General features: G+C 41.4%; 1 protein-coding gene across 4 annotated transcripts in view; it reads left to right on the forward strand.

Moving 5' to 3' along the window:
- The first annotated feature begins 223 nt into the window (after positions 1 to 223).
- Positions 224 to 13,128, forward strand: part of LOC147309152 (disks large-associated protein 1-like) — a 168,637-nt gene continuing 155,732 nt past the window's right edge. For 3 of the 4 annotated variants that reach the window (XM_086270640.1, XM_086270643.1, XM_086270642.1), the window contains exon 1: positions 266 to 359. The gene's annotated coding sequence lies outside the window, so the exon portion shown is untranslated. Of the gene's footprint in view, positions 360 to 13,128 lie in introns of all 4 variants that reach the window. The other variant, XM_086270641.1, reaches the window with a different exon arrangement.

Consider the following 13,128-nt stretch of genomic DNA (forward strand, 5'->3'; position numbering starts at 1 on the left):
ATATAACGACACCTCTGTCAAAGGATGACCTGAGGATAGTACAAATTCCAGAAAGACCCCAGTCTAATTTTGGTAGGTAAGCCATATTAATTCATTAAAACTTGCTGTAACCCGCCGGTCTTCCGGTGTTATTCTGGCTGCCTGTTGGTAATTTATCGTTTGCGGACGGCTGTCTTGCGCCACCCGTGCCCCCACATCCACGCTCACGCAAAAACGCACATCCAAGCGAGTCACACACATACACACACACACATTCCACCGGTGACTCTGTAGTCATCGCTTTGCTTCCAGATACCGACGTGCTTTTGGATTTAGCAGCCGGTGCGTCCTTTCAGCGATGGTGTAAGGAGCTGCCAGAGGTAAGATGTGCTTTAATTGATAGATTCAGGTTGGAGCGCGTGACAGGATACAACAGTTTATCAATACATCCGCTACCTGTTTTGGAATGAGTCACACCGGTAACAGAACGATACCCGGTGATACCTTTAGACGCGCTTCGTAATGTGACAGCTGTCATTAACAGCCGTATGCTTCACATTTATTTTGCCCTGAGCTGCAGCGGCGTTAATGGAAGATCCAGCGGCAGCCCTGAGAACGTGCCAGGCTCGCGCGTGGGAATGTATGCTGCTGTCGCCTTTCAAATTGTCGGCTGATTTGAGGTGGTATTGCTCTGTTCTTAAGCTGTCAAATCCTTAACATATTTTGACGAAAATCTTCGATGTGTTCAGCAGAAATCGGTTAAATGTCTCCACGCAACGCGTCATCAATATCAGTGCAAGTCAAAGTTTGTGGATGTGATCGGCGCCGAGCCGCTAGCAAAGAAAATAGTGCTGACAAGAAGCCAGTGGAGCTAAAGAGAAGGTGTGTCGAAATTTGAAGGATTTCCCCAAAGAGATTGTGAATAATAAGCTAGGGTATTGCGGGGGGGCTGTGGGCTTCAAAAGACACATAACGAATGACTGGACATGTAATGTGGCTTTCGCTCCGTGCCAGTCAGACATAACTGATGAAGGAATACCTCGATGCTGTTGGACTGGATGTGCCTGTGCAGACCGCACTGGCACAGCTGGATGGAGGTTTTTGTGGAGAAAAGCAGTCAAGGTTACGTTGGCCGAAAATGAGCTTATCTCGACATTAAATGCAAAGGTTGATGAGATGTCAGACGTGCTGTATGTTGCAGTCTCATGCGGGGATGTACGCACTGTATCTTCCGCTCCAGTGAGGAGTTGTGAGCTCAGAGGAGCTATGTCAGTTGTCGCCTGTGGCTGAGGATGAGAGGACATGCAGATCCAGCATGTTTCTAATTCAAGAAGACCAACTGGTAGGCTAATGATAACAGTGTGGGCAGTGTGAGTGTCAGCTCTGAAAGGATTATTTTATCGTGATTATTCTCCCACACAATGTGGAAATCTCAGTTATGCAGTACAGTCATTTCTTACAGAAGTGACTTAGACAAAACATCAGACACAAAATTTAGTTTACCCTCTCTCTATTTATACATTCAGCATAAGAAGAAAGCGTTGATATTCCACACAATAACACATTGTAAATGCATAATTATCTGATAGGGAGGGTGGAAGCAGCATTTGCTATTCATTGGCATTATTAACAAGAATCCTGTGACAGTGTTTGTAATTGTGTAATGATTTCAGTTCAAGGCGTTTTTGCAAAACTCAACACAGTATGAGGATGTGCTCCAGCTTTATGCCATTGTACATTAAACGTTAGGGTTTTATAGCGTCCAAGTCCATTAGAAAGGTTGATTTTGCACCAGAATAAAAAGCATTTCTTTTAAACATAGAGTAGCTGCAGTGGTTAGCAGTGTTGCCTCACAGGAAGATGGTTCCTGGTTCAAATCTCCTGGGGGGGGGGGGGTTGCTTTTCAGGTATTCCAGCTTCCTCCCACAGTTAAAAGATGTGTGTGCTTGGACAATATTTTCTTTATCAACTTCATTAGTTTAATCACATCTTGAGCCTTTAAAAATAATAATATACAAAGTGAAGACTGCTCTTTTTTAAGTTAAAACACATGTAAATGCATATTTATTGGCTGTCCCCGATCTTGTTCTCTTGACCGGTTGTCAACATATTGAAGCTAAAGAAACTGAACTTTAACACTAAAAGATGCCCTCTGCTACCCTTCGTGATTAACTATTACTCTGAGAGCCAGATGTCACCAGCACCAAGACAAATACAAGCAAGTCCTGTTACTAAGCAGCCATGTTGAAATACATCTTTGCTCATATTTGGAAGCAACATCTGAATTAACTTTTATTTCAGTGGTCAAGGAGACATAAAAACTGCATATACAGAACATCCAGCAAAATATGATCGATGCTTTCGTTTTAGAATTCTAATCTCAATTCAGATTTCTTTGAGTGACATGCCACTCTGATAACATCTCTGCTGCTACCCAGGACCTGCTCCTCTAGCAGTGGCTTGGATACACTTGGCCCTGTAACAGACATAACAGTCCACAGCATTCAATGGACACACATGCAGAAGTTGCAGTAAGCTGCAGGACCTGCAGAGAGATATTTTATTTCAAGTAAACATGAAAATAATCAGGCAGACATTACGAACACATTTACATATAAATACATATTAGCCACCTAGCTTAATCATTTCTGGCATAGAAGGACCCTGAAATGTACGTCATACCTTCCTTGCACAATAGTAACTTCTTAGCTTTAAATAAATGATCTCCCCTGTTGGTACTGCAACTTCTGTGTGTGAGTACATTTCACGCTTTGGAGAGGCAAAGTGTGAAATGGACACAGTGGACTGGCGCGTCTGACATGACATGCTTTGCTGTGATATTGTGTTGAAACTGTACCAATGTTGAATAACGTGGAATGTCATGCAGGCCATCTACTAATCAGAAGTTTAGTGTTTGGATCCCAGTCTGCATGCCGACATGCAAACCCCCCCACATAGTAAGGAGGTCTGGCCCGGATGTGGTATCAAGCCGGCACTGCTGGCTGACTTCTGACATGATAAGACGTATGCCATCCAGATATGGGCTAGGCCTGGCATAGATGGCACTGTTTATGTGATGGCATGCCACATCTGGCTTGATTGTGCTTTGGTTTATGTGGCCCAGGCTCATAGAAAACAGGTCTGGCCCGGATCCAGCATCAAGCTGGCACTTCTGATTGGCTGGTGTCATGGCAGGGTGTATGTCAACCAGATGTGGGCCAGGTCTGGCAATGATATTTATGTTCCTATTTTCCTATTTTAGGTAGAAGACCAAAATGCCATGTTGCAATACTATACTGCTATGGTAGCCAACGTTTCTAATGCAGGTTTGACAGGTTTGTGAGTGTACACTTTATCCAAAACCTAGTGAGGGTTTACTCATGTGTACCACTGGTTGGCTGTAGCTCAGGAGGTAGAGCAGGTCACCCACTGATCGAAAGGTTAGTGGTTTGATCCCTGGGTCCTCTAGTCTGCGTGAATGTGTGTGAATGTAGTTAGGAAGCACTCAGTTTAGAGAAAGTGTGTGAATGTGGCATGTTGAATAGAGCACTTGGAGTAATCTGGGAGACTAGAAAAGCGCTATATAAGAGTCAGTCAATTCACTGTCTGAACAGAGTTTTTTCACGTTACTTTTGCACTGTTTTGCATGTTCTGGCGCATGTTGTTATTACATGGCTTGATTAAGGTACACATTAGACTGACATCTGATGCCAGAGCTGAAACTGTTCTGGGCCAGCACAGGGCCAGCAGTGTGTCTGCAACTGGCCCGTGGGTGCACAAAACTTACATAGGCCCACATACCGCAAAGAATGACGGCCCTTTGGTGGCCCACATTTGGTTTGCCAGATGTGGCCCACACATGGACCAGCACAGGACCACCAGTGTGCCTGCAACTGGCCTTGTGCTGGCCCATGTGTGGGCCACATCTGGCAAACCAAATGTGGGCCACCAAAGGGCCGTCATTCTTTGCGATATGTGGGCCATGTGTAAGCACATTGTGTGGGCCAGATCCAGGCCATACCAATTTTGCTATGTGGGCCAGGTTTATCTCTGACGTGTCTGCTAGAGTATGAATTTGTATGAATGTGTTTAAATTGGTGAATGAGGCATACGAAGCATGTGTGCTCAGGTAGAGTAGAAAAGTGCTTTACAAGAACCAGTCCATTTACCATTTAATTTGATATTAAAGATATTTCTCTATATAAAATGGCAAGATAACTTGAGCAACCTATCATGTAGATTTACTGTCAAAATCTAACATACTTCACACAAATTCACATTTAAGCTTTACATTTCCAGTTTATCGGCAGGTCTTGCTTTAAAAATAACCTCTCATCTTCCTCTCCTGTCTTCTCTTACTCATTTTTTTCTCCATCTCTAAGAGTGAAGTTATCACACATGGCAAAACCCCCCTCAAAAAACAGAAAACCAAAAAACAAATGACTCAAATGATTCTTTTAAGTGCCATGATCACAGTTGAAATCTGCATGCATGACTGCATGACAGTCATGCAAGCCAACGGGGCCTTGTGCTGACTTAAGTGCCTCCATGATCGAAACTCAGGCTACATCTATGGGGTGGCTGTAACTCAGGAGGTAGAGCAGGTCATCTACTGATTGGAAGGTTGGGTGGTTCCCAGTATTCAAGTAGCCAAGTGTCCTTGGGCAAGATACTAACTCCATTGGAGTATGAATGTGTGTGAATATTAGCTTAAGAGAACAAAGTGCTTGGGTGAATGCAGCATGTATAGAGTGCTCCAGGAGAGTAGAAAAGCGCTATAAGAATCAGTCCATTGGCAGCTAGAGCTCGAACAATAAAGGAATTCTAAGACTGTTATCTATGCACAATATTTTGTGATTAAAAATTATATAAATTGGTCTAAATCTTTTCAGACAAATGGAAAACAAGCAAAGTGTGTTTTCAGGTAGTATGATTTAAACATTGTTTACTGTTAAAGGTCAAGGAATACCTGTTGCCAACAGGGCTGTTGAAGAATGCCTTCTGGTGCACATCATTAATCTCAAAACATCACACAGAAACAAAATTGTGTGATGAGTAGTTTGAAAGAAAAACCCCATATTCATTTGTGTTTTGGAGATGAACTAAAACTTTTGTTTTTGGACAGGGATGGTGACAGAAAATCTTTTTCCAGTTCCCGCTAACCTAACTCACTCAGCTGTGTTTGTGGATGCAGTCAACAAATCACAGTGACACATTACATTGCAGTGTCCTTAAGCTCTTACTGCTGCGTATTAAGAGCTTAAAAATAGCTAAAATTAACAGTCTTTCTTGTGTTGATCACCTGCGAGCATTGTGCATTGACCAGTCACACAAATGCAAGACAAGTTGCTGTGGGGAGAAATCAAATACATACTGCTGTCATAAACTATAATATGCTAGCTGAGATTGACGCTGTATTCTCTTAATCTATCCTTGCTCTGGACACATGATCTGTTTTGTAAAGAATGATTTACAGTGTGGATTCTTACTAATGCAGGTTTGATTTGGGTCTGGTGAACTCAAAGCTCACGGTCAGAATCTGTCACACAGGGTAAAGTGGAAGAAGCACAGCCTTGAAATTCTTTTTCTTATATAGTCATCATCCTTTTTTCCCCTCTTGCACTCTCTGCGCCTCTCTCTTTCCCACTAATGCACAAATGGACGTAAATGTCAGAATCATTTGGTCTAACCATGTTTTTGGTCATCATTTCAAAGTCCTAGCCTGTTCCCATGTTATTTGGTATGTCTCTCATATTTATCCTTGCAGTCAATGCAGCACTCATTCGACACAATGTGTTAGAGGCAGTAAAGTGTGTAGTAATGCAGAACTTTTTCTGAGCATTATAAAGCTTCTCTGTTTTTTCCAAGTACTTCCTGTGACTCACGTTCAGATTCATTTCTCTTTTCTGTGACTGTTAAAGAAACCTCAGATGAAGTTTGGATGTTCAGTGGCCAGTTTAATAAGTAAAAGAAAAGAAATGTGATACAACACTGTAGCAAAGCTGACAAAGAGTTAGAGATCAGTTGAGACTGCTCAAAGAAGTTTCACACTCAAAAATGACCCCATGTTATTTGACTGTTATTTAAAGCCTATAGTGTATATAGTTCTGTGTTACATCTTTAGTCTTAGTTCAGTTCATTACCACAAAATCTTCTCTTCATTTTGGAATTCAATTCAATTCAATTCAATTCAATTTTATTTATATAGCGCCAAATCACAACAAAAGTCGCCTCAAGGTGCTTCATAGATACAGAGAAAAACCCAACAATCATATGACCCCCTATGAGCAAGCACTTTGGCGACAGTGGGAAGGAAAAACTCCCTTTTAACAGGAAGAAACCTCCGGCAGAACCAGGCTCAGGGAGGGGCGGGTCCATCTGCTGCGACCGGTTGGGGTGAGAGAAGGAAGACAGGCTAAACACATGCTGTGGAAGAGAGACAGAGGTTAATAACAGATATGATTCAATGTAGAGAGGTCTATTAACACATAGTAAGTGAGAAAGGTGACTGGAAAGGAAAAACTCAATGCATCATGGGAATCCCCCGGCAGCCTACGTCTATTGCAGCATAACTAAGGGAGGATTCAGGGTCACCTGGTCCAGCCCTAACTATATGCTTTAGCAAAAAGGAAAGTTTGAAGCCTAATCTTGAAAGTAGAGATAGTGTCTGTCTCCCGAATCCAAACTGGAAGCTGGTTCCACAGAAGAGGGGCCTGAAAACTGAAGGCTCTGCCTCCCATTCTACTTTTAAATACTCTAGGAACAACAAGTAGGCCTGCAGAGCGAGAGCGAAGTGCTCTAATGGGGTGATATGGTACTACAAGGTCATTAAGATAAGATGGGGCCTGATTATTTAAGACTTTGTATGTGAGGAGCAGGATTTTGAATTCAATTCTGGATTTAACAGGAAGCCAATGAAGGGAAGACAAAACAGGAGAAATCTGCTCTCTCTTTCTAGTCCCTGTCAGGACTCTTGCTGCAGCATTTTGGATTAGCTGAAGGCTTTTCAGGGAGTTTTTTGGACATCCTGATAATAATGAATTACAGTAGTCCAGCCTGGAAGTAATAAATGCATGAACTAGTTTTTCAGCGTCACTCTGAGACAGGATATTTCTAACTTTAGAGATGTTGCGCAAATGGAAGAAAGCAGTCTTACATATTTGTTTAATATGTGCGTTGAAGGACATGTCCTGGTCAAAAATGACTCCAAGGTTCCTCACAGTGTTACTGGAGGCCAAGGTAATGCCATCCAGAGTAAGAATCTGCTTAGATACCATATTTCTAAGATTTTCAGGGCCGAGTACAATAACCTCAGTTTGATCTGAATTAAGAAGCAGAAAGTTAGCGGCCATCCAGGTCTTTATGTCTTTAAGACATTCCTGCAGTTTAACTCATTGGTGTGTGTTATCTGGCTTCATGGACAGATAGAGCTGGGTGTCATCTGCATAGCAGTGAAAATGTATGCTATGTCTTCTAATGATGCTGCCTAAGGGAAGCATGTATAATGTAAACAGAATCGGTCCTAGCACTGAACCCTGTGGAACTCCATAATTAACCTCAGTGTGTGAAGAGGACTCTCCATTTACATGCACAAACTGGAGTCTATTAGATAGATATGATACAAACCACTGCAGCACAGTACCTGTAATACCTACAGCATGTTCTAATCGCTCTAATAGGATATTATGGTCGACAGTATCGAACGCTGCACTGAGGTCTAGCAGGACAAGCACAGAGATGAGTCCACTGTCAGAGGCCATAAGAAGATCATTTGTAACCTTCACTAAAGCTGTTTCTGTGCTGTGATGAGCTCTGAAACCTGACTGAAACTCTTCAAATAAACCATTCCTCTGCAGATGATCTCTTAGCTGTTTGACAACTACTCTTTCAAGGATGTTTGATATAAAGGAAGGTTGGAGATTGGCCTATAATTAGCTAAGACTGCTGGGTCTAGAGATGCTTTTTGAGTAAAGGTTTAACTACAGCCAGCTTGAAGGCCTGTGGTACATAGCCGATCATTAGAGATAGGTTGATCATATTTAAGATCGAAGCATTAATTAATGGCAGGACTTCTTTGAGCAGTTTTGTAGGAATGGGGTCTAAAAGACACATTGATGGTTTGGAGGAAGTAATTATTGAAGTTAACTCAGAAAGATCAATTAGAGAAAAAGAGTCTAACTTAACATCAATGGTACTAAGAGTAGCTGTAGATAATATTACATCTGTGGGATGATTATTGGTAATTTATTCTCTAATGATAAAAATTTTATTTGTGAAGAAGTTCATGAAGTCATTACTAGTTAATGTTAAAGGGATGGTTGGCTCAAAAGAGCTCTGACTTTTTGTCAGCCTGGCTACAGTGCTGAAGAGAAACCTGGGGTTGTTCTTATTTTCTTCAATCAGTGAATTTAGGGCCAATAGAACTCGTTTCCATTAAAGTATATCACACCTCGTCCTCTAGGGTCAAAATTGGCCCCATGTGGTTTAATTGTTATTTAGAGAATAGAAAGGTGATACTTCACCCAATTCTGTTACACTTCCAATTACAGCTTGTTCAGACACATTAACACAATTTCTTTATGCCATCTGAAATTTGCCAATAAGACCTCATTCACATGACCTTTTTTGAGTAAAAATAAATAAAATCATCAAGTATTCTTATTATAGTTAACAATCAGAGTGACTTGTTTTGATAGATCATCACAGACTGATATAAGTAGATGTTGAGATAGGATGCTGGTTTTAAACCACTTCAATTTTTTTTAACGGCTGCACATTATCACACCTGTTGTCCTCCTGGGTTAAAAATGACCCCGTCTGGTTTCGCTTTGTATAAGGCATAAAGTATTATCACCCACCTCTGTGTTTCAATTTTTTGTTCAACTTTATTCCAGCTTGTTACCTGACTTATGAGATGTATGCATTGCATTTTTGGCACATTTTTGATGTTTTGAGATCACTCTGGCGAGGGCAGAATTTGCACCCTCTGCTTTTGGGTGATGAGCCAGGAGGGGCAGCTAGGCAAGGAAGGACTGGTTCTATATAACCAGTCTGGCTGCTGCTGGTGTGCGGGGAATAGCCTGTCAAGTCAAACTTTATTATAACAAATCACAGTGCAAATACAGTAGTTCAAATTCTGAGATCACTATAGAAGGAAGAGCAAAAGAAATGTAGCTTAATTGCTAACCTCCGTCGCTTGATGTGAGGTATCACCAGTTGTTGCCCAAGCTCCTCCATGAACAGTCTCCTTTGTATACCTGAATGTTATACAGAGGATTGTTGCAAATTATGCAACAATCCTCAGAACGGTGAAGAGCCAGTCCATTGTTCTGCGACCGGAACAAAAATTTTTTTTTTCTCCTGTACATCCCAAAAGGTTGATTCTGTTCATCTGGACGAAGCGTTTTCAGTGGGAAAAACCTTTCGTCAATCATCCAGGTGACTTCTTCAGTCTCAGCTGACTGCAGGTTTCCCCAATCTTATAAACAGTACATTTGCATAATGACTGAAACCAGCCCACTGAATGAACAATGGGCTGGGAGGTCAGTTCCTGGATCATTAATATGCAAACTGTCATGGCCACTGATCAATGGCCATGAGTAGGGATGGGTATTGATAAGATTTTAACGATTCGATTCCTTATCGATTCTTTTTTAAAAAAAAAGGAGAACACTAAAGTCGATTAGCTTAGAACTGTGTTTTATATCTTCTCTTTGAACAAGATAGAAATTTAGGAGTAACATGGCCTTACAAACCCAACAGTGAGATCTTAAGAGATCCAGCCTACGGCTCTTCAATGGGGTGTCACAGGGTCCCCAGGAAAAAAAAATGTATATGTAAAATAATAAAATAAATATTCTCCTGTAGCAATAATAAAGTTTAACATAAATTATTCTGTAGCAATTACACAAGAATATCCAGTAATGTCCTGCCTACAATTAAACACATTCACTTACCAAAGTGAAATCGGGGGCATCTGCTGTGGCAAATGGGTGCAAGCCTTTGACCACAAACTTAGACACTGCTGGGTGACATTCGTCTATCCTGGCCTGAAAGGAGACGCTACCGGTAGACTGCAGCGAGAACTGCCAGCATCTGAGCCAGACTCTGTCTCTCTCATCATGGTTATCTAAATGCAACGCACAGTAATAGCAGGTTTTGTAATAAGGTAAATCGCGCTAACATAATATGCAATGCTAATTGATTAGTTACCTGCAGTATTAACGGGAGAGGACGTGGAAACGCTACCGCTGCTGCTGGGTTGAGCTTCGCTAGTCCGGAGCGGATCAAAAACACGACATTCGTTGAAAGCAATCGCGTGTTTTTTGAGCAAATGCTTTTGCATATTCGTAGTGTTTCCTCCCTTTGATGAAATCTCTACTTTGAAAGTATTGCACGTTGCCCTGTTGTCATCCTTTCTCATAAAGTGTAACCAAACTTTTGAGCGTTTGTGCCGCTCAGGCGCCGTGTTTCCTACTGGGTAAAAGACGCTACTCAACGTGATGACGTCATTCGGGGCGACTGGAATTGATAAGGGAATCGTTTTTAAAAGTGGCAAACGATTCCAAGGAATTGAAACAGTGGGAACCGGTTCTCAACAAGAACCGGTTTTCGATACCCATCCCTACCCATGAGTACCATTTACAGAGAGTTGGGGAATGGCTGCAATCACAGCATTGTAAGATGGCGAAAGATGTACCCTTAGGCCCCCTCCTCGATTCAGAGATGGTCTTTCCCTTTTCACATAAATGGCCTCCTTGACTCCACCCTCAAACCAGCGTTCCTCCCTGTCTATCATTGAAAGAGTGTCCACTGGCCTGTAGGTGTGAATAGACTGTAGAGTCCTGGCCTGACGAGGTGGCTCTTCTGTGTTATGCCATCCTCTTCGCCAGAGGTTGTTTGGTTTCCACGATGTATAAATCATGGCAGTCCTCCTGGCACGTAACAGCGTACAGTATATTACTCTGTTTGTGTCGGGGGACCTGATCCTTGGGTGGACCAGTTTTTTGGCGCAGCGTGTTTTGGGGTTTGAAAGCCACAGAGATGCGATGTTTAGAAAAAATGTGTCTCAACTGTTCGGATACTCCTGACATTTATTGTAACCATCGAGTATAGGTTGCCATGGAAATATTAAGCTATCTGCATGTAATTCACTGTGAGTTTTTTTTTTTTCTCACACGGTGCGAATTCATAATAAATCCTCCCCCGCACCCGAAAAACTTTCTACCCGGCACACTGCGGCGAGCATGCTTGTTTAAATGCGACCAAATATGGCAACAGCCTGAAATTCCTGCTGTGAAATTATTCCACCAGATGAAAAGTCATCCATTGCAAAATGAAGAATGTTTTAAACTCTGCATGTCGGTGTCTCCCCACACACTAAAGAAAACGTTAAATAAACCAGCTGTGATACCTGTGACTGTTCTTGGTCAGTCGTATTTTTTGTCACTGTCTAGGCTTTTGTTTCTGCAATTTGAGTTCATCACATTTTTTATTTTATAATTTTATAAACAAGAAAATGTTGAATAGTTGATTTGAATGAGTATACCAGTGCTATTTTAGCCACTATATGTTTGAAAATAACATTTGTTTTTGGACATGATTTAACATCTGAAGCACCACTGGGCTTTCTGAGCTTCCTGCTCCAAAATGAATAAAGTATTCCTCTGCAATTACAAACTCTGTGTAAACAATATTGGTATCAAAATAAAGCTAACACTTTCATCAGAGTGTAAATATTACAGCAGATGTTAAGTGACTGAGGCTGGAACATAGAAATGCTTTAACATTTTTTTCTTTGCCTAATTTAATTTAGGATTTTATTGCATATACCCACTTTGAAAATATGCATCAGAAGACAATAAACTCCAGAAAACCAGGAATGAACATGGATATTATTTGTGCAAAGACTGATGCTGCTGAAATGAAACAGTGAAAAATGAGGTTTTAAAAACAGAGCTTTAAAATGTTCTGCCAATGAACAGTGATAATAAAAACCGAGAGAGGCCGACAGTGATCACTGACTTTTCTTTTTAGGGGCTTATTCAGATTAAGTAGAACAAGATACAAAGCATTAAAACATGTTAAAAACACAACAGCATTAATAAACGCAGAGTAGGTTGGAGCCACAAGCAGGGTTCATATGTCATCACTTAACAACTAGATTGTGTCCAGTAAAGGAGCTACAGCGGCTATTGGCGAGAGAAACAGAGAAAAATAGCATGTGCAAGTTTCCATGTTATTGTTTTTCGAATTTGAAATATATTTGTAGTCTTCTTTTGCAGCTGGAATTTTGGTCGGGTATGACGAAACTTGCAGTCTTGTAATCGGTGCGATCTCTGCTTTTAGACAATGTGGCGTTTGCTTGGTTAAATGAAGCTGAGTGAGTTCATGGCTTGGTTGTTTGTGTTTAGGCATATTTTGTGAAATTATGCAACTGCTCTTTTAATTGTTTGTTGTTTTCACTGTGTTTGGTTGGTTGTTTTGTAGAAAAGGTTTATATGAGCTTTTAGTGGAGATTCAGAGGTTTCTGTGGATAACACGCATGCCAAAAGACTTGACTTCACGGAGTCGATCCGTGAAGTCAAGCTCAATCAAAAGTTCAATCTAAACTACAGCTCACCCCCTGATATGTCGGGGAATACATACATTACCAGTCAAAAGTTTTAGAACACCTTCATTTTTCCAATTATTTATTGCAGTTCAAGTCGTTCAAGTCCAATGAATAGCTTGAAATGGTACAAAGGTAAGGTGTGAACTGCCAGAGGTTAAAAAAGAAAGGTAAGGTTACCCAAAACTGAAAGATAATGTAGATTTCAGAATAACTATACCAGAAAGCCTTTGGCCACAAAAAGGAAGGAAAGGCAAGTACAAGGTGTAAAAGTTTCTGATCCGGGAACCTGTGCAAAGATCGTTAACAGCTGCAGCTGATAGTTGCTGACAGCAAATCAACACACGGGTAGCGAGAGCTGTCGGCCTCACATCGCTGTGGCTGCTGTAGAGGTCTCCTGAGTCACGTGACTCCACTACAGCCTGAGCTTCTCATTGTGCCTTTCTGCCATCACAGACATCCTATGATGGAGACTGCAGGCTGATAGAGACCAATTTGTGCCTTGTGACATGGGCTTTACTTTCAAAAACACCTGTCAG

Source organism: Aulonocara sp. 'chitande type north' Nkhata Bay, linkage group LG18 (genome assembly GCF_057382095.1).
Source record: "Aulonocara sp. 'chitande type north' Nkhata Bay isolate Kocher_YH1m ecotype deep benthic linkage group LG18, A_spYH_male_GT1.1, whole genome shotgun sequence".
Lineage (NCBI taxonomy): Eukaryota > Metazoa > Chordata > Actinopteri > Cichliformes > Cichlidae > Aulonocara > Aulonocara sp. 'chitande type north' Nkhata Bay.